The following is a 27332-nucleotide window of genomic DNA, read 5'->3' as shown; positions in this document are numbered from 1 at the left end:
TGCCATCCGTGCGGTACCGGATGTAAACAGCGTCTTCGTTGTTGAGGTCTTTCATGGCTTGGTTCAGCATCATGCTGAAGAAGATTGAAAAGAGGGTTGGTGCGAGAACACAGCCTTGCTTCACGCCATTGTTAATGGAGAAGGGTTCAGAGAGCTCATTGCTGTATCTGACCTGACCTTGTTGGTTTTCGTGCAGTTGGATAACCATGTTGAGGAACTTTGGGGGGCATCCGATGCGCTCTAGTATTTGCCAAAGCCCTTTCCTGCTCACGGTGTCGAAGGCTTTGGTGAGGTCAACAAAGGAGATGTAGAGTCCTTTGTTTTGTTCTCTGCACTTTTCTTATAGCTGCAATTAAAACCAAAAACCAACATAAACATGTGGCAACAAAACCATGAGAAGTAGTCATTACAACCACCTCTTTATTTCACAGTGTACACATCAAATTAAAATGCGATTTTCATCATCAACCACACGCGCGATTCCCTAGGGGACACTGAAATTGGCCACCGTCTCCTCAGACACCGCGTGCTCCCGCTCCAACACCACGAAAACGTATGCGCGCGCGCGCACACACACACACACACACACACACACACACACACACACACACACACACACACACACACACACACACACACACACACACACACACACACACACACGCATTTTCTGGCAATAGTTCAAAACTCCCTCCAGTTCAAGGTTGTGTTTACTATGTGCATCCTGCTGTCTGAAGTAGGTGAACTCTAAAGTAGGATCATGTGTCTTTATCATTACTACTCCTGTCTGGTATGAATAGGGAAGGTTCTTTGCTTCTTTGATTATGTACCACTCAACATGCTGTCTACCTGGGTGGTATCCTGTACACTTGTGGCCCTGTCACAATAATAGAGTTGAGACCAACATACCTCTGCATTCCTTTTTGCATCTCATGGGCTCTACTCTTTGAAGATCCTACAACGATATTTACCAATGCAAATTAATCAGAAAGTTCAAGCCCAGAAGTTAAGAGAGTTTTTTGAAAACTGTAAGGTAATAACATGAAAAGTAAAAGGTTTGTTTTTTTTTAAATCAAAAAACAGCTCAGGAAGGTGATACCATGGTTATAAGTGGCTTTCAAACACTGACATGTTCCTCCTGTCGAGAAAATCCATTCGTCATTCCTGCACTTTCAGGTAAATTTAATATTACTTACTCTAAAGGTTCTTTTGTGAATCTCAAACACTATCATAACCTTTGATGTCTCTTGTTATATCAATGAAATAATGCCTATTATTTATCCTTTTTATGTTCCTCCTAGATGTCAAGGATATCATTATACACACCCCTCCTCCCCTCTGTAACTTCGAGCAGTGCAGTTAACATAGCGTTTAGTGCAATGCTATTACAGCGCCAGTAATTCCGGTTCAAATCCAGCCCTGTGTGTAAGGAATTTGTACATTCTCCCCATTTCTGTGTGGATTTCCTCCAAGTTTTCCGGTTTCCCCCCACTCTTCAAATTATATGGGGTATATTTGGGCTTAGTTTGATTGGTATATTTGGGCTTCACAGGCTCGTGGGCTAGAAGTACCTGTTACCATGCTGTATGTCTAAATTTTTTAGATTTGTAAATATATTTATACAGCAGTTTAAACATAACAACAGCTCTCAAGGCAAATCAGAATATTATGAAACCAAAGTGGAACCATAAAACACGACAGCACAGAAACAGGTCATTTGGCCCATCTAATTCATGCTGAACTATTATTCTGCCTAGTGCCACTGCCCTTCCCCTGAGCCAATACCCTTCACACCCCTCCCATCCATGTATTTATCCAATCTTTTCAATGTTCAAATCAACCCCGTCCCTTCAACTGGCAGCTCGCTCCACACTCTCACCACTTTCTGAGTGAAGTTCCTCCGAATTTTCCCCTTAAACATTTTACTTTTCACCCTTAACCAATGTCTGCTAGTTCTTATCTCACCTCACTTCAGTAGAAAAAGCCTGCTAGTATTTATTTTATCCATACCCCTTATCATTTTGAATATTTCGATGAAATTTCTTCTCTTTTTCTGACACTGCAGAGAATAAAGACCTAGCCTGTTTAACCATTCCCTATAACTCACTTTTTCAAATCCTGGCATCTGCACTTTCAATTTTATTGATATCCTTCCTGTAGGTCGATGATAAAAACTACAACATTCAAAATTTGGCCTCATAAATGTGCTACACAACTTCAACATAATATCCTGACTCCTATACGCAATAATTTATTTATGAAAGCCAAAATGCCAAAAGCTCTCTTTACAACCCTATATACTGGGATGTCATAGTATATCTGTATTCCCAGATCCCTCTGTTCTGCCATATTCTATGGTTCCCTATCATTTGCTGAGCAAGTCTGAGACTGGTTAATCCTCCCAAAGTGCAACACCTCACACTTGTCTGCATTAAATTCCATCTGCCAATTTGCAGCTCATTTTTTCCATCTGGTCCAGATCCCACTGCAAGCTTTGAATGTCTTCCTCACTGTCCACTGCACCTCCAAACGTAATGTTATCTGCCAGTTTGATGATCTAATCCACCATACTGTCGATATAGATGACAAATAGGCTCAGCACCGATCCTTGAGGCACATCACTAGTTACAGAGAGGCAGTCATCTGTCACCACTCTCTGGCTTCTCCCACAAAGCCAATGTATAATTCAATTTACTACCTCATCCTGGATACCAAGCGATTGAACCCAACTGGTGGACCTTACACTGGGAGACTGTCTCAGAACGAACAGGTGCCCATATCATGACTTGGAGGCCTGTACTTTTGGTGGTTCCTCAACTCTCTCACTATCTAATTCTTTAGTTATCTTACAAAGGTTAAGCCTCGGTGAAAGCCCGTTGAGGAGGGAGTTCCAGGATTTAGACCCAGCAATTCTGAAGGGGATGGTGATACATTTTCAAGTCAAGGGTGATATGTGATCTGAAGGAGTATTTCATGGCATTCTCACACTTGCTCCCTAAGATGGACACTTCAAAGGTTTAGAAGAGAACTTTATTAATTTAAATGTGAGTAATTGCGTTAAAAAAAAATTTTAATTTCCCGTCAAACACAAACTTTCATCACACTTCAATTTTTGTTGTGGGGTTGCTATGTTCATCTCTGAAAATAAAACCAGAAAGGAACAGCAGAAACCAAAATGAGGGCCATATTCTCACAGTGGATACTTGTTTCAATTCAGCTTGAGGACACGTTAAAACAAAACACCCACTTCACTTGGCTCTGCACCATTTCAGTATTTACATAAAAGCAATTGGACACTGCAGCTGCAATTTAAGAGCTTTGCACCTTCTTTCTATAGGGTGATAGATATACATACCGATGTAGGCATCTCCCAGCTGAACTGTTATGATGTGCACCTACCAACCCCTCACACCAGAGCCAACATAATTCCAGACTAGCTATAAATTTCACATTATGGAAGAAGCCAAAATAAATATTTTTAAACTTCTTATTTTGCTTTCATTCCAATATGCTTCTCCCTATTTAAACAATTTGAATAGAGGCAGAAGTGAATGTGCATATCAGATGTTACTTGGCAGTCCAGAACTTCAATGAAAATATTAGGAATTTCTTGAGTGGGTTCAGTTTCTTTTATTGCACAAGTTCATAAATCCAAACATAAAGACAAACAAGTTCTGTGATACTTTACACACTCGATTTAAACAAGTTAGTGGTTTTCTAAAAATAGTGCAGCGGGGAATTCAATATTAATGAGCAAACTAGTTGAATTAAATAACACACTGTGGGAATGAATTATCACTGGAGCATTAAAGTGCTTGAGTGTATCTGATGACTATCTCTCCATTAGACCCCTAGGGTGGCCCATTTTGAAACCAAGGAAAGAAAGCAGGTCATTTTGCCAACCAAGATCATTCTGCCATGCTGTGAACTATCTCTATATACATCCCTTCTACCACATACTTTGATCTCTTTGACTAAGAAAATGTTATCAATTATGGTTTTTAGACTGCAGGCATGTAACAGCACAATCAAGGAATTTTGCCACTACACAGGGCAGTCTAAAAAGGAATGTGCAGGAATTGACTCACAATTCCTGCACAGCAATTTATCTGCAGGAAACCTGCAACTTTTTGGAGGAAGCCTGCAGTGTAAATCATACCAGAAAAATATGTTGACGGTCATCCACTCTACTGCACGTCCAACCACCGAGAATGTTGCACTCAGGGACTTGCAGCCTAAAAAGGCGCCCAATGCGAACGACCACACGGGCAGTAATAATGTTAAATTTTTTCAGAGATTTTCCTGACATTGCAGTCTAAAAAACATTAATGACAGGTTAAAAGTAATATTGCAGACAGTCCTCTTGTGTGAAACAACAGTCCATAATTAGTGTAACAAGGGCCTGATACACAATCTATACCATCTACATGAAAAATAAACATTCAACTTGTTTTAAGAAAAAGGAGGTAGGAGCACAAAGATCTGGACCACTGATTTAGAGTTGAAATTGCAACAAATTAGCTCTGATTTTTTTTTGGTGAAACTAGTCCAGTAGCAATGAACATGAAGCCAATACTGTAAAAGCCCATACAGTTCAATGATGTTCTTCAAAGAAGATCTGCCACCTTTACCCTCTCTGGCCTATATTTGACACTAGGCCAAGTATTGTTACCTCTCAACTAGATCCCGCCTGGAGGTCGATGATTAGTGGAGTTCTGCAGGGATTTAATCTGGGACCCCTGCTCTTTGTGATTATTTTTATATATAAATTACCGAGATAAAGAGGCAGAAGGATGGGTCAGTAAGTTTGTGGATGATACAAAAGTTGGACGAGTTGTGGATGGTGCTAAAGGTTGTTATAGGTTGCAAGGGGATGGAGACAGGATGCAGAGTTGGGCGGAAAAGTGGCAGCTGGAGTTCAAACTGGATAAGTGTAAGGTGATGCATTTTGGAAGGACAAACCAGAAGGCTGAGTACAGGGTCAATGGTCAGTTACTTAAGAGTGTGGTTGAACAGAGGGATCTTGGGGTCCCATACATCCCAATAGCTCACTGCACAGGTTGATAGGATAGATAAGAAGGCTTATGGAATGTTGGGCTTCATTAATAGAGTTCAGGAGTATAAATTTCTGGTGAGATCCCACTTTGAGTATTGTGTTCGGTTCTAGTCACCTTATTATAGGAAGGATGTGGAAGCTATGGAGAGGGTGCAGAGGAAATTCACCAGATGTTTTCTGAATTGAAAAATGTCTTATGAGGCAAGGTTATCAGAGCTGGGACTTTTCTCTTTGGAGCGAAGAAGGATGAAAGGAGACAAGATTAAGAGCCTTAGCTAGGTTGGACTGCCAATGCTTTTTTTCCCAGAGCAGGAATAGCAAACCCCAGAGGTCATATGTACAAAGTAAAGGGAAGGAGGTTTAGGGGAGATGTCAGGTGTAAGTTTTTACATAGAGAGTTATGGGTGCCTGGAATGCCTTGTCAGGGATGGTGGTGGACGCTGAAACGTTAGAGGTGTTTAAGAGACTCAGACAGGCACATGGATGAAAGAAAAATAGAGGATTACAGGGTGTGGGAGGTTTAGTACTTTTTTTAAGGAATATATGGGTTGGCACAACATCGATGGCTGAAGGGCCTGTATGGTGCTGTTGTGTTCTATGTTCTAACGATGTCCTGAGTTCCGAGGCAACCAGAGATGGCCAATAAATGCTGGAATTCCAGTGAAACATAAGAAACAACAGGAAAAAAATACTATAAATGCTGAAAGTCTGAAATAAATATCAAAATTGTAAATAAGCATTTGTGGAAAGAGAAATAAACTGAATGATTCTAATTGAATAGTCTTCACAAACATAAATAAAATAAAGAAAGCTGGATTGGATAGCTCTAAGGTTTGAAAATGATTTATTGCAAGGCATGTCAGATGTGATTGAAGTACAGATCAACAGCATGGTGGAACAGAATCAAGGGGCTGAATGACCCTTTCTGATGTTCCTAGAATGTACCATGTATGGAGTTTCAATTAACAGAGGGTACAGGGGATTCAAAGAATCAGAGAATTGGAATTTATTGTCATGAACATGTCACAAAATTTGTTGTATTGTGGCAGAATTACAGATGCAAAATTGCTATAAAATAGATTTTTAAAAAATAAATTAGTGCAAAAGAAGAGAAAATTAGATATTGTCCATTCACAAATCTGATGGTGATGGGGAAGAAGCTGTTATTGTACCATTGGGTGTTCATCTTCAGGCTCTTGTATATCCTTCCTGATGGCAGATGAGAAGAGGGCATGGCCTGGGTGGTGAGGGGCTGCGATGATCTAGGATGCTTTCTTGAGACACGGCCTCTTGTAGATGTCCTTAATCGAGTAAAGACTGATGCCCATGGTGGCACTGGCCAAATTCATAACTCTCTGTACTCTTTACTTGTCCTGTGCATTAGCACCTCCATACCAGACAGTGATGTAACCAATTAGAGTGCTCTCCATTGAACACCTCTTGAAATTTTCAAGCATTTTGAGGACATACCAAATCTCCCCAAACTCCTCACGAAGTATAGTCACTACCAAGCTTTCTTCTTGATTGCATCGACATAGGGGCCCCGGGATAGATCTTCAGAGATGTGGATCTATCCTCTGAATGAATCTGGCAGTTCACCAGCATGGAGTATTTAAAAATGATTAATTTGTTGTATTTTAGAACCCAAGAACTCTTCCCTCACACCACTATGGGCACTCCCATACCTCAAAAGGCAGTTCCCCATCACCTTCTCAAGGACAATCGGGGACAGATGATTAAACACTGGCTCAGCTCTGAAACCTAGAAGAAATGAATAAATCACAAAATAATCACAAAATTGCCAATAAGAAATTATCTTTGCCAGAGTTTCATCAGTTATTTCCCACGATTATATTTAGGAATCCAGTTACACACCAGCTTGAAAAATAACTGATAGAAAGCTGGAACATAAAATAATGAAGGATCATGGCCACTGATTCCAGAAGGCATTGGATATCATGTCATATAACAGGCTGGAATTCAATGGGGGAAATGTTGGAGTGCCTAAGTTCTTGACCCTCAACTACTTACTATTCAAATTAATGACTTAGAGGAGGGGGCAGAGTGCAGGATCTTTGAGTTGGTTGATGAAAGAAATTTAGGTGGAGGGCATGCTGTAAATAGGATATTTGAACTCTGTCATACACAAACATGCTGAGAAACTCAACAGGCCACGCAGCATTCATAGGAAAGAAAGGGTAACCAGTCTTTCAGGTCCTGACTCTTTGTAAGGTTTAAGCAAAAACAGGCAGACCCCTGTGGGGATAAGAGAAGAGGAGGGAGGATGGGGCAAGGGGAGGAGCAAAAGCTATTAGGTAAGAGGTGGATACAGGTGAGAGCGATCAAAGGAAAAAGCTGAGAAGATAGTTCTCTGATATGAGAGGGAAGGGAAAGGGGCAAGGAGATGGAGGGATAGGGAAAGAGAAAGACTTGGGGGAGGCCTGATATGTTGGTTACGCTTTAGCTCCTATGGATACTGCATGACCTGTTGAGTTTCCCAGCACATTTGTATATTACACTACAACCCAGAATCTGAAAACCCTTGCTGATCTCTATTTGGACTCTGCAGCCAGATATTGATAGATTGAGCTGAGTGGGCCAAAAATATATTAGCTGGAGTTTAATATGGGAAAGTATGAGGCCATGTACATCAGTAAGAGAAATGAAAAGATAGACTCTTATCTAAATGGATAAGGATTGAAAACCATTAGAATCCAAAGGAATCAAGGTGTTCTTATGTGTGGAACACAAAACATCAGCAGGTAGATGCAGTAACTGTGAAGATAAATAAGATTTATCCGTTTTTGTCATGCTGTAGATGTACGATAATAGAGAAGTACTGTTACAAGTTAACAGGGTGTGGGTGAGGCCACACCTGGAGTACTCTGTAGTTTTGATCTTTATTTCAGAAAGGATATACTATTAGTATTGGAAGTAATCCAAAAGGAATTCATTGGGCTAAGTCCTCTACGAAACAATAGTCCTACAATGAACAGACAAATACGCACACAGTGTCCTCCATGATCTTTGGGACAAAGACACTTTTTTCTTTATTTGCCCCTGAGCTCCACAGTTTCAAATTTGTAATTGAACAATTCACATGTCCTTAAAGTGCACATTCCAGATTTTATTCAAGGTTATTTGTATACATTTTAATTTGACCATGCAGAAATTACAGCACTTTTTAACATTTGCCTCATTTCAGGGCACCATAATGTTTGGGACATTTGGCTTCACAGGGGTTTGTGAGAACTCAGGTACGCTTAATTCCTTAATTGGTGCAGGCATAAGACAGCTAGGCTTGTTTTGAAGCTCATCACATACCACCCTGAGATTCTTTCTCCTGTGGGCCAGGCAGAATTACCACTTATTGGAAGTGCAAAAAAAAACTGTACACAGCGTATATATGCAGCAAATAAACCAATGTAAAGAACTGACTGTGCAATGCAAAGAGGAGAAAAAGAAACAATAAAGAGATCAAGTAAGAGTCCTTAAATGAGTCCCTGATTGAGTTTGTTATTGAGGAGTCTGATGGTGGAGGGGTAGCAGCCATTCCTGAACCTGGTGGTAAGAGTCTTGTGGCACCTGTACCTCTTTCCTGATGGTAGCAGTGTGACCAGAGCATGCATTGGGTGGTGAGGATTCTTGACGATTGCTCCCAAAGTGTTCTCAAGAGCCAATAAAGTGTTTTTTTAAGTAAAGTTTCTATTTTCTTGATAGTTCAAAAGATTCAAAGTCAATATTCATTGCTCATCCCAAAATGTCCCTGAACTGTGTATCTGGCAGAATCATTTTGGAAGGCAGTTAAAAGTCATTTTTATTTTCAAATGTAATTAATTAATTGAATTTAGACTCCTGGGTACCTTGGCAAGACTGAAACTCATCCTCAAAGTATATCAAGAAACACATACTCTGCTCCCATACCCTAAATGTAACCCAAGAAAGCTAGCACACAGTGAGGTTTCATGAACACCACATGTAACAGTGGCCCATAACTATTCCAAATATAGTTTGAAGTACCTTTATATCTAGAATAACAGATGTCTGGGTGTATTTGTAGGAATGCTTATAAGTGAATGGAAGTCAATAATTTGATCAAAGCCAGTCCAACCAATGAAAATAAATCTGCACAGATTATAAGAATTACCTGAATCCCTGAAATTATGTAATTGTAATCACTCACTGACACTTGTGTCCATTACATAATTTCAGTGGGGTTTTACTGTGTCAGGTGTGGTTGGCATCAAATGTCTTTGATCCATTGTTGAGCTTTGTAGTGATATAACCACCATAAGACTGCAGAGAGCTGGCAGATCAGCAGGACGATGACGGGGCAAGGCACGTTACATACCATTGGCACAGGAGGTGAGTGTACATTTTGCTTAACCAAAGTATCTTTGTGGAGATCTCATAGAATCAGTCTGGAAGGAGGACATTCAGCTCCTAGTTCTTGTGCTAGCTCTTTTATCCCACTCCCCTGGTCTTCCACATAACCCTGACCAGTTCCACCTTCAAGTGTTTCTCTTTTTCCCCTTTGAGAGGCTCATTATTCTTTCAGAATGTTCATCCCCAATCATAATAATTACCAAAATCCAAATAATTAAATCAGATCAGAAGAATGGTGAAAAGACATGAATCTTTAGATACATGAACTTGTTAACATAAACCTCTAATTTAAGGACAGTTTCTTTCCTGTTGTTATAAGGACATCAGAAATAGGACCAGGAGTCAGCCTCTGTTCTGTATGATCCATAATTTACCTGCTGTGTAAAAATCCATTTGTGTCCAGTTATTCCATAATCAGACTCTTAAACACATCTCTCACAGGCAAAAGATGATGCCCTTGCTCTGTTTTAACTGTACTTTTCCTGACAGTCTGCGCTTTGTTTTTGTAACACTATTTGACTTATTGTAACACTACTGGCTGCACATTTGTTTATGATTGCAGTACCTAACATAGGAGTTGGTTTGTCTGGATAACATGCAAGACCAAACTTCTTAACTGTATCTCAGTACACATGACAATGAACAGCTCAATTCATCCTCTCCAACAACACTGATGTGATACACCCACTGTGCTGCTCTGTCTGATTATTTGTTCAAGACCCAAGGGACTTTCAAAGTTCTTTAATTATTGAAGTGTAATCTGAAGCGAAACACAATCTACTCAGCAGGTCAAGTAGCGTCAGTGAGATGGTCAACACTTCAAGGAGAACCCCATTACCAAGAGTTACTTAGCAAAGTGTATCAATATGAGTCATTTATCAAAGAGATGCTTTGTCATAGCGTAATCATTGTTGGAGCACCTCACCCAATTATTGCATTCAGGATGCTCCATAAACCACAACATGATATTGGCAAAATAATACTCTTTGGGAGACCAACATGACACTGAAGAATCTGGTGAACAGGTTGGCTCATTTCCATTGGCTAAGAAAATAGATAAGTGGGAGAATCACGGGACAAGGTGCTAGATATCTTGCTCTTGCTCTGTTCTAGGATGGCAAGGTAACTTCTCGTTGGGCTGAATAACGAGGGAAAGAATCTAACCAATAGTGGATGTCATACGATGCCTCCTCCAACATATAAAGCCACAAAAGGTGGGCATTAGTATCTAAAATAACAGCAAATTGTTTAAAGATTGATGACCATCATTTTGCTATTGATGCAAGGTTTCTGTGTCCTCCTGATGCTGGAGTCTAGATTCTCAGTGCTCTTTTATCAATGCAGTCTCTGGTTGCTTCTCTTGTATTAAAGTATTAAAGAACATTGTGGTGGGAAAAAGAATTACACTGTAACCAAATGCCCAAGTTTTCAACTGCAGTCCCTGAAATTCAGTCTTTGTGCATCTCCCCTGAAATAACTATATAAAATTTAATGAAATAAGATAAACAACTTTATTTTGAAAATAAGGATGTGCAAATAAGAATTAGTGGAATAAATGGATGAAGTAGCAGCAACGTGAAAAATAAATGGAGGCTGGCTTTTAAAATTTAGATGGGTAGTTGGATAATTTAGCAAGAATTTGATTGGGTCAAAGTTTAACCAGTTCTGACCAATAATTGGAAACAGAAATCCTAATGGCCAAATGCTGCTTTGGTCAAGGGCAATAGAATTAGGGAGTGGAGAAAGGAGCAGCTGCGAGCATCCTCCTGCATACAGTAAACATGTCTGCAGAGTCGTCAGCCTCAACCCACTCCGCAATGGTCACTGTCAGATTCAGTTTCCAGCTACATGCCTTGCTTTGGGCTGGCACACTTAGTGCAGTAGTGCCACAGTAACTCACAGAACCATTGTGCCATCGTCTAGAGCTCATGCCAGCTCTCCACAGCGCAATCCCACTAGTACCATTCTTCTGTACTTTCCTCATAGTCCTGCAAATGATGATATTTGGAAAAGCTTGGACTTTTTGGAGATAGTCAACAAAGCTATATGACAGATATATGGATAGGAAGGGTATAAAAGAATACAGACCAAATGCAGGCCAGTGGGACTAGTGCAGAGTGCCATCTCATTCAGCATGGACAAGTTCTAAAGAGCCTATTCCATACTGTATGAATCCATGATTCCAAAGTTTTGTGCAGAGAAAGTGCATATCAAAAACTTGAAAAAATAATTCGAGAAAGTGACAAAGCAGTGAATGTTGTTCTCATTGAGTCCAGTAAAAGATATGACATGATCCCTTTTTATTTATAAATTTTATTTATAAATTCAAAACCTCAAAAAAATTCACACATTTTACAGCAATACAAATCCATTTCAAGTATAGTATAAGAAAAAGAATTAAAGAGAAAGACCCCCCCCCCATAAAACCTCCCACCCTACCCCCTCTAACCCTTTACAGAGCAGAAAAAAAATGAGACTAGAGATCTTTAACAGGAGTGTTCCTTGCTATAAGTCTTCTTCTAATATACAGAGACCTTTAGGAGAAAGGGAATGTCTGAGATTCATTCAAATATTCATACCCACAATTTGTAAATATGGGCACCATATTCTCCAGAATATACAAAAAAAATCTCTTAAATTATAAGTAATTTTCTCAAGTGGAATACAACTTTGAACCTCCACATTCCCAAATTTATATCAGACTTACAAGTTATAGCTATACATTTTCTAGCTATTGCCAAAGCAATTTGAACAAACTTCACTTGATAGATATTCAAGTTTAATTTAGGTTTAACCCCTCTAACATCACCCAATAAAAATAACATTGGATCCTGTGGGATCCAATTAATCATTCTAATAAATTATTCCTTCTAATAAATTACCTATTTCCAACCAATAGGGTTTAACGTTAGGACATTGTCAAGTAGAATGAAAAAATATACCAACTTCCTGTTCACATCTGAAGCATAAATCAGAGAAAGTCTGATTCAATTGATTTAGCTTTTATGGTGTCAAATATAATTGAGGAATAAAATTATATTGTACCAACCTAAACTTACATTTATTGTATTTTTCATGCTTTCTCTGCACAATCCAATTGCGCTCATCTATTTTCTTTTTCAAACCTACTTCCCATCTTTATTTTGAATTACGAACCCCTACTTTCTGAGCTTTTTTTGTAACAACCTATACATTACTGAAATAAATATCTTTATACTGTATCACCGTTACACAACAATGACTCCACCTGCCCCTGCTGCCAATAATGGATCTTGACCAAAATTTCCATGTAAAAATCTCATAACCTAATAACAAAATCTGGTACTCTCAGATACCTTACTTTCCCTGCTTCAAAATAACCTCAATCTTCTTAATACTATGATATTGCCAGATTTTTAGAAATTGGTTTCCCATAGAAAATGGAATGTTTATTTTGAAATAAGGGTGTTCTTCTTGACATCAAAGCTCCTCCTCCAATAGCTTTATCAACCTTATTCCAAAGCTCAATTAAATGTTTCAATATAAAGGTTTCTCTATTTGTTGTTTACAATCTTGAATTCCATTTATAAATAAAATCTTGCGGGTTTGTTTCCCCTATTTTACTAAATTCTATATTTACCCAACTGGTATTTTATCTAAGTTATACATTACATTAATAAAATGCAACTAGGCTGCTTTATCATAGTGAATAAGATTGGGGAAATGCAAACCTCCTAAATCATATTTCCACATTAATTTTTCCAAAGAAACCCTTGCCATTTTCCCTTTCATTTGACATGATCCTTTGTGGTAGGTTGCTTCAGAAGATTAAGTTATATGAGCCCCATGGTGAGTTAGTAAATTGTATCCAAATTTAACTTTGTCATACTGGAGAACAGTAATTTTCAGACTGGAGGCCTGTGACCATTAGTGTTCTGTAAGTTTCAGTGCTAAGACCTCTGTTGTTTGTAATATACATTAATGATTTGTGATGAAAATGTAGGCGGTCTGATCCATAAGCTTGCTGATGTCATGAAAATTGGTTGTCCAAGGATACAGCATTATGTAGATCAGTAGGAGAAATAGCAGATGGAAATTAATCTGGACAAATATGAGATGTTGCATTCTACAAATTCAACAAACATGGCAGGACTCTTCAAGACATTGATGGACACAGGGATCATAGCTCCCTAAGAGTAGCAACACAACTAGCTGGGCCAGTAAAGTGGGGTATCACTTTATCACTTGAGGGGGGTGAAACACAAAAGTCTGCAGATGCTGATATTATAGTTAAGGCACACACAAATGCTGGAGGAACTCAGCTGGTCTCACAGCATTCATACAACATAAAGATATATTACTCACAATTTAGGCCTGAGCCCTTCTTCAAGGTATGAAGAAGGGCTCAGGGCCAAAACATCGGTAATATATCTTGATCTCCTTTGCACACTGTGAGTCTGGCTGAGTTCCTCCAGCATTTCTGTGTGTTTTTATCAGTTGAGGCATTGTAAACATTGCAAATTATGTTTCCTCAACATTAAATTTTAGTTAGGCCACATTTGGACAATCATGTGCAGTTCGGGTCAACACACTGCAGGAAGGATGTCGAGGCAATGGTGCAGAAGAGGTTAACAGGATATTGCCTGGATTGAACTGTATTGGCTGTAAGGAGAGATTGGTCAAAGTTGGATTGTTTTCTCTGGAGCGTTGGAGGCTAAGGGGCAATCTAGTAGAACTATATAAAATTATGGGAAGCACAAGTGCGATGGAGTTTTTTTCCCACAGAGTGGAAATGTCAAGTACTAGAGGGCATGGATTTAAGGTGAGAATGGCAAAGTTTAAGGGAGATGTACAAGGCAAGTTTTTATCAAGTGGTGGGTACACTGCCAGGGGAGGTGCTTGAAGTAAACACAATATCAATGTTTGTGATGCATTTACACAGACACATGAACAGGCAGTGTGTGGAGGGATACAGTCCATATTCAGGCAGATGGTATTCATTTAGATTGGCTCCCTGGTCAACTCAGACATGGTGAGGTGAAGGGCCTGTTCATATGATGTGCATTTCCTCATCCAGTTCAGAATGTAAGTTCAGCCTTATAATAGTAACCAGGTGGAACCAGTACAGAGAGGACATACACATACCATTCTATGGGTTTATGCAAGCTCAAAATACCAGAACTGGGGAGCTTTCCCTGAACGATTTGTGAATGAACTGAGCTGTGACGACTGATTCTGTGAGGACTCTGAATGTGAAGGGTACACTCATCCCTTGATCACAGGCAAATCAATCTAAAGGTGGACTCCTGCCAAGTTCACCAGGGAAAATAATATCGAGTTTTGCACAATAGCCTGATTCTGCACATTGTCCTTAATGTGCACTATTTCCTGCCTTTTCACATGCTCGCGTGGTAGGAGAGAGGGACATATATAATTTTTTCCTTCCTTTTTCAATTTTAATTCAAAAAACAAAAACCCATATTGCACTTTATTTTCCTGTATCCAATGGCATCTGTACTCCACAGGGATATGAAATCTCTTCATGTGGTGTGCACACACAGTAAAGATTACATAATATTGGGTTCTTAATGGCACCGTCTTTTGAAAACGTACAAGTTATCTGTTTCCTGCACCCTGATGATACTATCAGCGTTCAGACATCCGGCCCCTGCTTCCCCCTTCCCTGCAGCCAGAAGAGAGTCACCCCATCCAGTCAGAGTTAGCCATACTCTCTCATGTTGTTCACCTGCAGAGCTGTGCCTTCTGCTCGCCAGATCCCGGATGTGTCACATGGCCCCAGGTTAGCCATCTTTACTTCTTTCCTCGAGTGAGAATTTCTGGTCTTTCCAGAAACTCAGCAGGGAAGTGGGAGACTTTGAGTCAAATTATTCAGGATTCAGCCTCTTACCCAAGCTGGCAGTCCATGCCTGCCTGCCTGCCCTTATCTGGGCTGACTTATCCTTGCAGCCATCAGGCTTTCTGCTGATCTTGGGTGCAATACTGGATCTCCTATTAGGGAACAAGGCAGGAAAAGTGACAGAAGTATGTGTAGGGGAACATTTTGGGTCCAGTGATCATAATGCCATTAGTTTCAAGTTAATTATGGCCCTTGGGTTGAGATTTTAGACTGGAGAAAGGCTTTTGAGGAAATGAAAAATGATCTAGAATGTATGGATTGGGATAAATTATTTTATGGAAAGGATGTGCTAGGTAAATGGAGGATCTTCAAAGGTAAAAATTTGACAGCACAGAATTTGTATGTTCCTGTTAGGAATAAAAGCAAAGTAAACAGGCATTGGGAGCCTTGGTTTTCCAGGGATATTGGGGATCTGTTTCAGAAGAAGAGAGAGATGTATAACTGGTCTAAGCAACATGGATCAAATGAGGTAATTAAGGAGTATAAAAAATGCAAGAAAAAACTGAAGGAAATCAGAAAGGCTAAAAGACATGAGATTGCTTTGGCAGACAACGTGAAGGAAAATCCTAAGGGTTTCTACAAGTATATTAATAGGTAAAGGATATTAAGGGACAAAATTAGTCCTTGAAGATCAGAGTGGTTGGCTATGCATGGACCCAGAAGAGATGGAGGAGATCGTAAATGGTTTTTTTTTTGCATCAATATTTACTCAGGAAACTAGCACATAGTCATGGGAAGTAAGAAAAACAAGCAATGAGGTCATGGACCCTATACAGATTAAAAAGGAGGAGGTGCTTGCTGTCTTAAAGCAAATAAGGGTCAATAAATCCCTAGGGCCTGATAAGATATTCTCTCAGACCCTGAGGGAGACTAGCGTAGAAATTGAAGGGGCTCTTTCAGAAATATTTAAAATGTCCGTAGCTGCAAGTGTGGTGCCAAAGAATTGAAAGGTAGTTCATGTTGCTCCATTGTTTAAAAAAGGCTCCAAATTTCACCGTGGATATTATAGAGCAGTGAGCCTGATGTCAATTGTAAGTAAGTTATTGGAAGATGTTCTAAGGGATCAGTATACAAGTATTTGAATAGCCAGCGACTGATTAGGGATAGTCAACATGGCTTTGTGGGTGGTAGATCATGTTTAACCAATCGCATAGAGTTTTATGAGGAGGTTACCAGGAAGGTTTATGAAGGAAAGGCTGTGGAAGTTGTCTACACCAACTTTAGTAAGGCCTTTGACAAGGTCCCACAAGGGAAGTTGGTCAGACAGGTTCATGGAGAGGTAGTCATCTCGATTTGACATTGGCTACATGGGAGAAGCCAGAGAGTGGTGATGGAGAATTGCTTCTCAGACTGGAGGCCTGAGACTAGTGGTGTACCTCAGGCATCAGTGTTGGGAACATCATTGTTTGTTATCTATATTAATGATCTGAATGATAATGAGGTAAATTTGACCAGCAAATTTGTGGATGACACAAAGATTGAAGGTATGGACAGCGAGGAAGGCTTTCAAAGCGTTCAGAGGGATCTGAACCAGCAGGAAAAATTAGCAAAAAAAATGGGAGATAGAATTTAATCCAGACAAGTATAAGGTGTTGCATTTTGGAAGGACAAACCAAGAAAGGACATACACAGTAAATGGAGGGCACTGAGGAATGCAGTAGAACAGAGGGATCTGGGAATACAGATATGTAATTCCCTGAAAGTGATGTCACAGGTAGATAGGGTTGTAAATAGAGTTTTTGGCATATTGGCCTTGATAAATCAAAGTACTGAGTTTAGGACTTGGTAAAATTGCACAAGACATTTGTGAGAACAAATTTTGAGTATTGTGCATCTTTTAGTCACCTAACTACAGGAAAGGTATCAATAAGATTGAAAGAGTACAGAGAATATTTACCAGGATGTTGCCTGGACTTCAGGAACTGAGTTACAGGGAAAGGTTAAACAGGTTAGGACTTTATTCCCTGGAGCGTAGAGGAATGAGGGGAGATTTGATAGAGGTACTTAAAATTATAAGGGGTTTAGACAGAGTAAATGTAGGTAGGCTTTCTCCACTGAGGTTAGATGAGATACAAACCAGAGGACATAGGTTGAGGGTGAAAGGGGAAAGGTTTAGGAGAAACATGAGGGGTACTTCCTCACACAGGGAGTGGTGGAAGTACGGAACGAGCTCAATTTTGATTTTTAAGAAGAATTTGGACAGGTACAGGGATTGGAGGGGTATGGTCGGGGTGCAGGTCAGTGGGACTAGGGAGAATAGTAGTTTGGCATGGACTAGAAGGGCCAATGGGCCTGTTTCTGTGCTGTATTGTTTTATGTTGGCCTCAGGCAGTGATTTAACCTGATAGAAGTTTATATAGTCATGAGAGGCATTTATAATTTGGACAGTCAAAATATTCCTCCCTGAATATAATAGTGTGCATTTAAGGTGGGGTGGGGGGAAGGGGAATGCTAAAGGAGATGATCACAGAAAGTGGTGGGTGTCTGGAACGTGTTGACAGGAATAGCAGCTTCTAATAAAGCCATGAGTACATGGGGAATAGAGGAATATGCATCATAGCCAAGCAGCAGAGATTTTGTTTAATCTGGTATCATGTTCAGAGTAGATGTTGTGGGCCAAACGGCCTGCGTTTATTTTTTTTAAATTTAGACATACAGCACGGTAACAGGCCATTTCGGACCACAAGTCCGTGCCACACAATTTACACCCCATTAACCTGCACCCCGGTACGTTTTGAGGGAGAAAACCAAAGCTCCTGGGGAAAACCCACGCAGACACAGAGAGAATGTACAAACTCCTACAGACAGCACAGAATTTGAACCCCATCCGGTTCCAATTGCTGGCACTGTAAAGGCGATGCATTAACCACTATGCCAACCGTACCACCTGTGTTGTTCTGTGCTCTAAGGATGGTGCTGGAGTTTTGACCCCTATAATGCACAATCTCCTTCAGAGATAATTATAAACTATTTTCATTAACAGAAATTATAAGTAAATATTTAAACATTTAATTGGAAGATTATAAGCAAATTAAAAAATATATTTTCAAGTAAATTAAGGGCAAAGTAAATAATTTGACTCCTTCATCCTTCCGATCCCCAAGATGGGAATCCCCATTTGAGAAAGAGGTTTGAATTTCAGCCAGGTGGGGCTGGTGTAGACCAGAGGCCTTTGCATGGTCCAACAACACAGCTGATTGCCAGATGTCTCGGCTTCTGGGCTCAGCGCGTGTCGGACTTACAGAGACCCCCACATAAGAGCCATTGTCCACAGTCAGCATGACTCGGCCCATCGCTTTCACTATTGCAGGGGAGGTAGCCAGCTGATTAATGGAAGCAACCATCGAATAGTGCTTTTTACTTCATTGCCATTCATTATGGCAAGAGAACTCTGCACTGAGACACCAGTTGATGGACATTTCTCATCATTAACCTCACACAGACAGTGGTTGGCATGAGCCATCCAACAGTGTCAAGAAACCACATGTAGGAATTAAGTCTGCTGCTATAAATTATGCCTGGTGTTTAATAATATCAGGATCCATTTAATAATCTGAATTTGTTCAATTTAAACCACATGGTAATCCATTGGGGGAACAAGAGAAATTTCAAAAGGCTATTCCTGACATGTTAATAGTCCCTTTTTCAATATTTTTATTGAGTTTTTGAAGAAAATTGTACATAGGTAATAATAATAAGTAAATAGTCCCAAAGAGGTTTTAATTTTATTTAAAAGAAAGTCACTATCCCTTTCTTAATCTTATTTTTTTCTTTCCCTCTCTTTATGTCTCTTTCTGGGCTTGATCTGCTCCTTCCCTTCAGTGCTATTTCCCCTGTCTTCCCATCAGTCATTACATCCCATTGTTTAAGGACATGAGGTGTTCACAGACACTGTTGAGACCAATGCTTAGCAATTGCTGCAATGTACATGAGAGTTCATTGTCATGTACACGAGTTCAATGCACAGATGCCTTGACATTCTTAATGCAGCAATATGGGTGAATAAGATACACCAACTACAATAGTATAAATTAGATTACCACAATATGCCAAAGCAGAAAAAGAAACAGTAAATATAATAGCAGAGACAAATAAATGTCTACAGTTGCAGTAAATGCAAAGGAAAGCGATGTCTCAACAGTGCAGAAATATCTTTGGGTGATCCCAAGATAATATATCAATCTGGGGAGTCAAGTCATATAGTAGTAGGGATGTTGAGGTAAAGTAGTTTCCTTTCATATTGGTTATACTGATGCAAACATTCTGTTCACTCTTTCTAAATCAATTATTGAAGTAAGCTCCAGGAATTCATGAACCTGTGAATTCTGAGCAATTAAAAACAAGTTAAGCTCAGTCTGCTAGAGGAACTCAGCAGGTCAAGCTGCATCAATGGTCGACATTTCAGGCCAAAACCTCCATTGTTCTTTTTCTCCCACTGAAGCTGCTCGACCTGTTGAGTTCCTCCAGTAGATTGTGTTCGCATTCAGATTCCAGTGTCAGCAGTGCTCTGTGTGTCTCCGATTAAAAACAAGGTTTATTGTCTTGGGAGAACTTATTTCCCAACTAATACATGGTTTAAACTGTAATATTTAAAAGCAGAGGCTTCCTTCCTTTTCCAAAATGCCTTAATTAATTCAGAAGCTGGTGGGCGTGGCAAGATGGCGTAGGGAGCGGACGTGCCTTCCCAGTCTCCCCCAGGCAGTTATATAAATACCCGTTTTAAGAATATTTCTTTTCTGTTAAAAGTCTTTGTTTTGTTTATCAATTGTTTTTAGTTTAAAATGGCAACAAAGATTAAGGAAAATAGAGTTCAAATACAGAACAAAACTACACTCTCCGACTTTGGAAGAAACTCGGCCTACTTGCCCAGACAGAACCACGGAGTCAAGGCTGGAATCTTCTTAAGAACGGAGCTCATTAATTGGACTGTCGGATAAGCTGGCCTTGGACACCCCTCTGAAAGATGGTGATGAATATTAATTTGAAATGTTTTATGAAGATAAATTGCAGTAATTGGCATTGGTTGCCCATGAGTTTTAAAAATCCAGATAACATTAAAGTTTATTAGTGATTTTTTTTGGATGGAATATCGGAAGGATGAACTTATTATCTATAAATACAGAACAAAATTACATTCTTTGACTTTGGAAGAAATTTGACCTATTTGCCCAGACAGAGCTGGAGTTGGTGCTGGAATTTTCTCAAGAACAGAACTTATTAAAGTTGATTTCGGACTCCTTTTTGAAAGATGGCGACGAATGTTGATTTGAAATATTTGAAATATTTTCTGAAGATAAACATATATATGGAACTCCTTGACCTGCAATAAGGTTTATCAGTGATTTTTTTTTGGATGAAATATTGGAAGAGTGAATTTATTATCTGTGAGTATGCATACATTGCAAACAGATTTTAATAGTTTTGAAAAGGTTTTTTTTTTAACTAAACAACAAGATCAGTTTAATATTGAGAAAATTGGAAAAAACGGAAACTTTATTAAATTTGGAAACTCAGTAGAAAGAAACTATGAACAAGATTGATGATTTATAAAATTAAAGTTGAAGGAGCAATGTCCAAGAAGAGTTTAAAATTTTGAATAAGTTTTTCTTGAAAATAAACAATAATTTCAACTTAACATTGAGAAGATTGACAAAGTGGAAAATTTGATATTAAATTGGGAAACATAGAAGAAAGAACTTATGAATAACATTGATGCTTTAGAAGATCAAGACCGAAGGAATTATGTTCAAGAAAATTTTAAAAGATTTGAAAAAACTTTTTTTGAAAGTAAGCTACAAATTCAACTTGAGACTGAGAAGAATGGAAGATTCGGTGTTGAACTGGGATGTTCAGAGGTGTTTTCATTCAGTAGATGAAATTCAGGAAGACTTGAAAAAAAAATTTTTTTAAAAAGCTTTTATTGATTGTTGGGAGGGTGGAAAGGGAGCAAACTTTAATATCAAGTTTGGATTTTCAAAAAAAAGAGTTTATGAATAAGATTGGTTAAATTGATGGACCGGGGTTTTATGGATATAAGAAATGATGATTTTTCGGTTTATACGTGTATTTTGTCTGCCTGGGGGGGGGGGGGGAGGGAGTGGTACTTCTGCTCCCGAAAGTCATATGCCACTTGTGGTTTATACCACACCCATTTGGGTTTTTGGGAATTAACCACCACAAGGTGGTTTCCTAAGGGGTTAGGGGAGGTGGGGGGGGGTGAAAAATTGAAAATTATTTAGTATCTATTATGTAATATTATACTAAGTCAATTTGAAATGAATGTATGGAGATACTATAAATAAATTTCAAAAAAAATTAATTCAGAAGCTGACAAAACCCTCAGTTTCACATCACCAGGTCTTAGTCACTGGAAGGAAAGCCATTTTCAGTGAGGCTACTCAGGGGAATGGTGTTGATATCCAGACCAGTTGATTGAGGGTTAGAACAGGGATCCCACAGAAAATTGCAAAAAGAAAGGGCCAAAGTAATTGCTCATGGGAGGTATCCCTTCGTGTCACCTATCATCCATTGGTGGTTAGTGGAACTGCAAGAAAGGCAGTGGTCATTAGGAGAATGAAAGGAGTGGGTGTGGCACAACTGGGGAGAGTATGAGGGCTATTTGAATGAGTATGGGACCTGGGAAAGTTCCTGCAGCCACAGAGGCCACTCTTACCCCCATCAATCTATCAAAGAACCAGTGGCTCCTGGAGTGGCAGGAACCTGCTGCGAATGAATCTGATTCCCTTCATATTATGATAAATGCTGCAAGCCCTGTTTGACCATTGTCAAGACTACGCCGGTTGCCTTGTTTTTATCATGTGATGTCCTGTGAACTTTAGAACCCAAAATGACACCAGAGTGCAGCGATGTTTTATGAAGTCTGAACAGGACTCAAAACTAAGCTTTTCACTGTATGTGACAATAAGCAATGAATCATAAATTTTTCTTGCAAAATGTTGTTGTTTTGTTGGACCCCATCACTTCAGAAACATCTCACAATTGTGGCTTTCAGATGTTTGATTGGAAACAATGGAGCAGAAATATACTTAAACCTCCATTTTATTCTCGTGTAAATCTGTCACAATGACCCTTTACTCCCATTTCTCCACAGGGAGTATTGCAGCAATGGAGAGAGCCTCAGATACAGAGGCGAGAGGGAGGTGAGACATACTCAGTTTGTAAAGTGAGGTCAAGAATGCTTAACCACAGTGAGAAGAGGCTTGCCTATTTGAAGATAAAAATCAGGGAGTGGGGGTCAATGGGATTTCAGAAAATTACCTCTTGAAACATTTAGTGATACCTTGTAACCTCTCTGCACTGAGAAGACAGTGAAGAGTTAAATTTAAACTGTCTTTGTCTGCAGGGTGTCTGAAAAATGTTGACCATCAATACGAATACGAACCAACAAAAACTTTCAAAGAAACATTAAAAATTGTGAAAATTTAAAATGGAAGAAGCTTCCTTTAAGGAAAAGACACTGAGATTGAGACCTATAATTAACTAATTTCCCTACATTCCTTCATGGGTATAAACCTGAGAGATCTAACAAGTACAACATCAAGATCTGTCGCTTCACGAAGATCATTACGTCAAGACAGTTGATCAACCACACTAATCCCAGCAGTGAACCAGACATCACTGGCATTGATTCCACTGGACTGAACATGGTGTAGATTTCTATTTGCCCAAGCATGCTATCTAATTTCATTTCTTCTACAGCCAGATATGCTGTAGTGGTTAGTAAAAAGGCAATAAGAGCACACCTCAGGAAAATAGCTATGAGCATTGAAAACTGTGACAAATTAACCCTTGATTCCCACATCCTCCATTCACTCCTGATTTGCTTTATAGTAAAGCAGACAGCTCTTGTGATGGTAAAAATGGAGAAAGGGAAGGAAGGCAAAATAACCTCCTTCCAGCAAGTGCCTGAACCATGAGGAGATGCTTCCATCATATGTGACCTCATTGATGGCTCTCGTCATCTCAATATGTGTAAGTAAATATGTGGTTAAAACCATCCTTGAATTGGAGTGGGTCACCAATAACACCAAAGGGGAATTGGAGTGAGTTATCTTTAAATGGAAGGAAGATGACATAGAAAGATATGGAGAAAATTCAGGAAAAATAGAGTGGGAAGAAGCTTGTATATGCCAGTATCAAACCGGTGGCCCAAATAGCCTGATAGAGTGCTGTAAACAATGCAGACCTAATAAGGTTCACAGATTTGTCACTGCTAGTGTTTAGATGGGCAGGGAGGTTAATGTAAGAGGAAAAACATTCTTACTTTATTTTAAGCGCTCAATTTGATGTACAGGAAAGGCAGGTTTGCCCTGTCACGGGTGTCAAATGGAAACTTGGCAGTTGTCAGCACTGTGTTATTTCTCTAATGGCTGATGAGGGGCCAAATCCTTTTTAGCCGTGGCTCATAAACAAACACCAGCAGCAGGAGAGAGAGAGTGTTCAGAGAGATGACTCAAGAATGCTGCTTCAGACACATGGATTTCATCATTTCTGCCTAAAGTGAAACACCACCCTTTCCATCACACCCCCACCAACCATGGCCTCCTCCCCCTTCCCTCCTGCCATCCCACACATGGGTTGACCTTCACATGCCCAACTTCCCAATGAATACAAGCAACCTATTCAACTGTGGCACATTAATACTGATACCAATGTAGTCCAGCCACCCTTCCTCATACCATAAATGTCAAACCATTCAAAATTCAGGGATCTTCATCCGAGGTTGAAGGACTCTGTTCTCCCATTACACTTGAGCTTTGATTCACATTCATTCATTTTTGAATTGAGTAGAATTGAATTGAATGCAATTGTTTCTTGTACCACAATGCAGTGAAAAACGTCATTTTGTACACTCTCCAGGCACATCAACCTGTAGTTAAGTACGATTAATAATTGATCTATCTTTCTCTATGGAAAATCAAAGGTATTATTTCTTTTGCAAATTTATTTAAGCAAGGTTGTTTAATGTCTTTTGAATGCTGGCAAGTAAATATGACTTACCAAATATACATTTTTTAGATACTTATACATTCTTTTTTTTTTCTTTGGCTTGGCTTCGCGGACGAAGATTTATGGAGGGGGTAAAAGTCCACGTCAGCGCTGCAGGCTCGTTTGTGGCTGACAAGTCCGATACAGGACAGGCAGACACGGTTGCAGCAGCTGCAGGGGAAAATTGGTTGGTTGGGGTTGGGTGTTGGGTTTTTCCTCCTTTGCCTTTTGTCAGTGAGGTGGGCTCTGCGGTCTTCTTCAAAGGAGGTTGCTGCCCGCCAAACTGTGAGGCGCCAAGATGCACGGTTTGAGGCGATATCAGCCCACTGGCGGTGGTCAATGTGGCAGGCACCAAGAGATTTCTTTAGGCAGTCCTTGTACCTTTTCTTTGGTGCACCTCTGTCACGGTGGCCAGTGGAGAGCTCGCCATATAACACGATCTTGGAAAGGCGATGGTCGTCCATTCTGGAGACATGACCCACCCAGCGCAGCTGGATCTTCAGCAGCGTGGACTCGATGCTGTCGACCTCTGCCATCTCGAGTACTTCGACGTTAGGGATGAAAGCGCTCCAATGGATGTTGAGGATGGAGTGGAGACAACGCTGGTGGAAGCGTTCTAGGAGCCGTAGGTGATGCCAGTAGAGGACCCATGATTCGGAGCCGAACAGGAGTGTGGGTATGACAACGGCTCTGTATACGCTTATCTTTGTGAGGTTTTTCAGTTGGTTGTTTTTCCAGACTCTTTTGTGTAGTCTTCCAAAGGCGCTATTTGCCTTGGCGAGTCTGTTGTCTATCTCATTGTCGATCCTTGCATCTGATGAAATGGTGCAGCCGAGATAGGTAAACTGGTTGACCGTTTTGAGTTTTGTGTGCCCGATGGAGATGTGGGGGGGCTGGTAGTCATGGTGGGGAGCTGGCTGATGGAGGACCTCAGTTTTCTTCAGGCTGACTTCCAGGCCAAACATTTTGGCAGTTTCCGCAAAGCAGGACGTCAAGCGCTGAAGAGCTGGCTCTGAATGGGCAACTAAAGCGGCATCGTCTGCAAAGAGTAGTTCACGGACAAGTTTCTCTTGTGTCTTGGTGTGAGCTTGCAGGCGCCTCAGATTGACATTAGAAATGTCTTAAATACCATAATACTGGATTTTACATTTGTATATCCACCAGATTTCGTTGATAATATTTTTCAATTGAATCCCTCTCACAAAAGGTTAATTGGAATTATATATGCTAGATTATTGAAATTATATCCAGTACTTCATGATAAAATTAAAAAGGCTTGGGAATTGGAACTTGCAAGACCCTTATCAGACGATCTATGGGACAAGATTCTTAAACTGGTGAATGCATCGTCAATATGCGCCCAAAATTCATTAATCAATTCAAAGTGGTACATCGTGTTCACATGTCCAAAGATAAGATGGCTTGTATCTTTTCTAATATTAACCCTATTTGTGACAGATGCAAATCTGATATTGCTATATTGACACATATGTTTTGGTCTTACCCAACTTAAGAAATCTATTTGAAAGACATTTTTAATATATTTTCAACTGTATTTCAGGTGGAGCTGCAGCCCAATCCAATAACTGCTCTTTTTGGGATTATTGACCTGACAGAGGGAGTTTTTCTGTACCTACACAATAGGTTGCGGCCTTCTCTACATTGTTGGCTAGAAGAGCCATCTTATTCAAATAGAAACACTCTCAACTTCCGGCAACGTTTCAATGGTTCTCTCATATTATGTCTATTTTAAGTTTAGAAAAGATTAGATATAATGTATTTGATTCATCAGTGAAATTTGAAGATTCTGTTTACCATGATTGCATATAATACAAAAGAGGGTGTTCTGGTGTAAAGCAGGACTCTGCAAGGATCAGGCATGAGTCCATGCTTTCATAGAGAGATACATCAGCTGCAGGTATACTAGGTCATATAGGTTCAACCTTCGTGTTGGATCAGTTGTTACATTCCACAGACCCAATCCAGCAGCTGGATCCTTCAAGACTTACCCACCTCCATCAGTGATGTTGCAACCCAGCCACTCTCGGTGATGGACGTTGAAGACCTCACCTAGGAGACATTCTGCACCTCTTCCAAATGTTGTCAAACAATGAGGGAGATGGGCAGGTGATCAGTGTTCACTTGTTTTCACTCATCTCAAGCACCTATCATTCCTTCATACCTTTCCAACACATCTGATTGAGGCAATGGCATGAGTCTTAATGCAATGACACAATGTAACAAAAGTAACTTCTTCCTTTCCGCTATCAGATTTCTGAACCGACAGTGAATCTATGGACTCTACCGTAAAACAACAAAATTCATGATACATGTTCATGACAATAATCATGATTCTGTTTCTGATAGCAAATGTAAAGAAGCAGAAAGATCCTCACCTACCTACATTCACTCATTCTCATTGGTCAGGGAGAGCTAGTTAACTGCCAAGGCACTGATTCTCCTTTAAATATTTAATAGCAGTTGTATTTCTGGTACAGTGCCAAGATATAGACATTGCAAAAGGAGACTTTGATCAATAAAATCTACATCTCAAGATCTGATCCTTTGCTCCAAATGGAAATATTAAATCGTGTTTTGAGTTACCCATCTTCTGGTCACCTCGAGCTTGGGTTCTGGTTTGGAATTGTGGAAAATTTGCCTTGAGCAAGTCATTGTTGACATTAGTTTTATATTAAGGAATACACTTCTACAGAAGTTATAACCAGCTCATCAAGAAGTAAGACACAATGAATCTTTGGGCAGTGAAAGGATTATTAGCAACTAAAAATATTCTTGTAGTTAAGGTTTGCAGGTAACCTCATGTTGAAAGACTTCAGAGATGTAGAGAGAATGGAGAAAAAAAAACAGAGAAGGTTAAGAGGAGATGTAATAGAGCTGTTGAAAGTGTTGAGGGTAAATGACAGAGTAATTGAAAGGAAATTGTTTCTAATAGTCTCAGAGGAAAATGTTTTACAAGAGTCAGAG

General features: G+C 39.7%; 1 long non-coding RNA gene across 4 annotated transcripts in view; it reads left to right on the top strand.

Annotated features, from left to right (window-relative positions):
- Positions 1-26059, top strand: part of LOC138759934 (uncharacterized) — a 49755-nt gene extending 23696 nt beyond the window's left edge. The window contains exons 2-5 of one of the 4 annotated variants that reach the window (XR_011355246.1): positions 1084-1176; positions 10556-10656; positions 22450-22498; positions 25909-26059. This is a non-coding gene — a long non-coding RNA (uncharacterized lncRNA). Of the gene's footprint in view, positions 1-1083; positions 1177-10555; positions 10657-22449; positions 22499-22701; positions 22787-25908 lie in introns of those variants that run through there. The other 3 variants (XR_011355245.1, XR_011355243.1, XR_011355244.1) reach the window with 3 other exon arrangements.
- The last annotated feature ends 1273 nt before the right edge of the window (positions 26060-27332 follow it).

The sequence above is a fragment of the Narcine bancroftii genome, chromosome 4, assembly GCF_036971445.1.
Source record: "Narcine bancroftii isolate sNarBan1 chromosome 4, sNarBan1.hap1, whole genome shotgun sequence".
Classification (NCBI taxonomy): domain Eukaryota; kingdom Metazoa; phylum Chordata; class Chondrichthyes; order Torpediniformes; family Narcinidae; genus Narcine; species Narcine bancroftii.
Note: the sequence above shows the minus strand (reverse complement) of the source record. Positions and strands in the feature narration are given on the sequence as shown.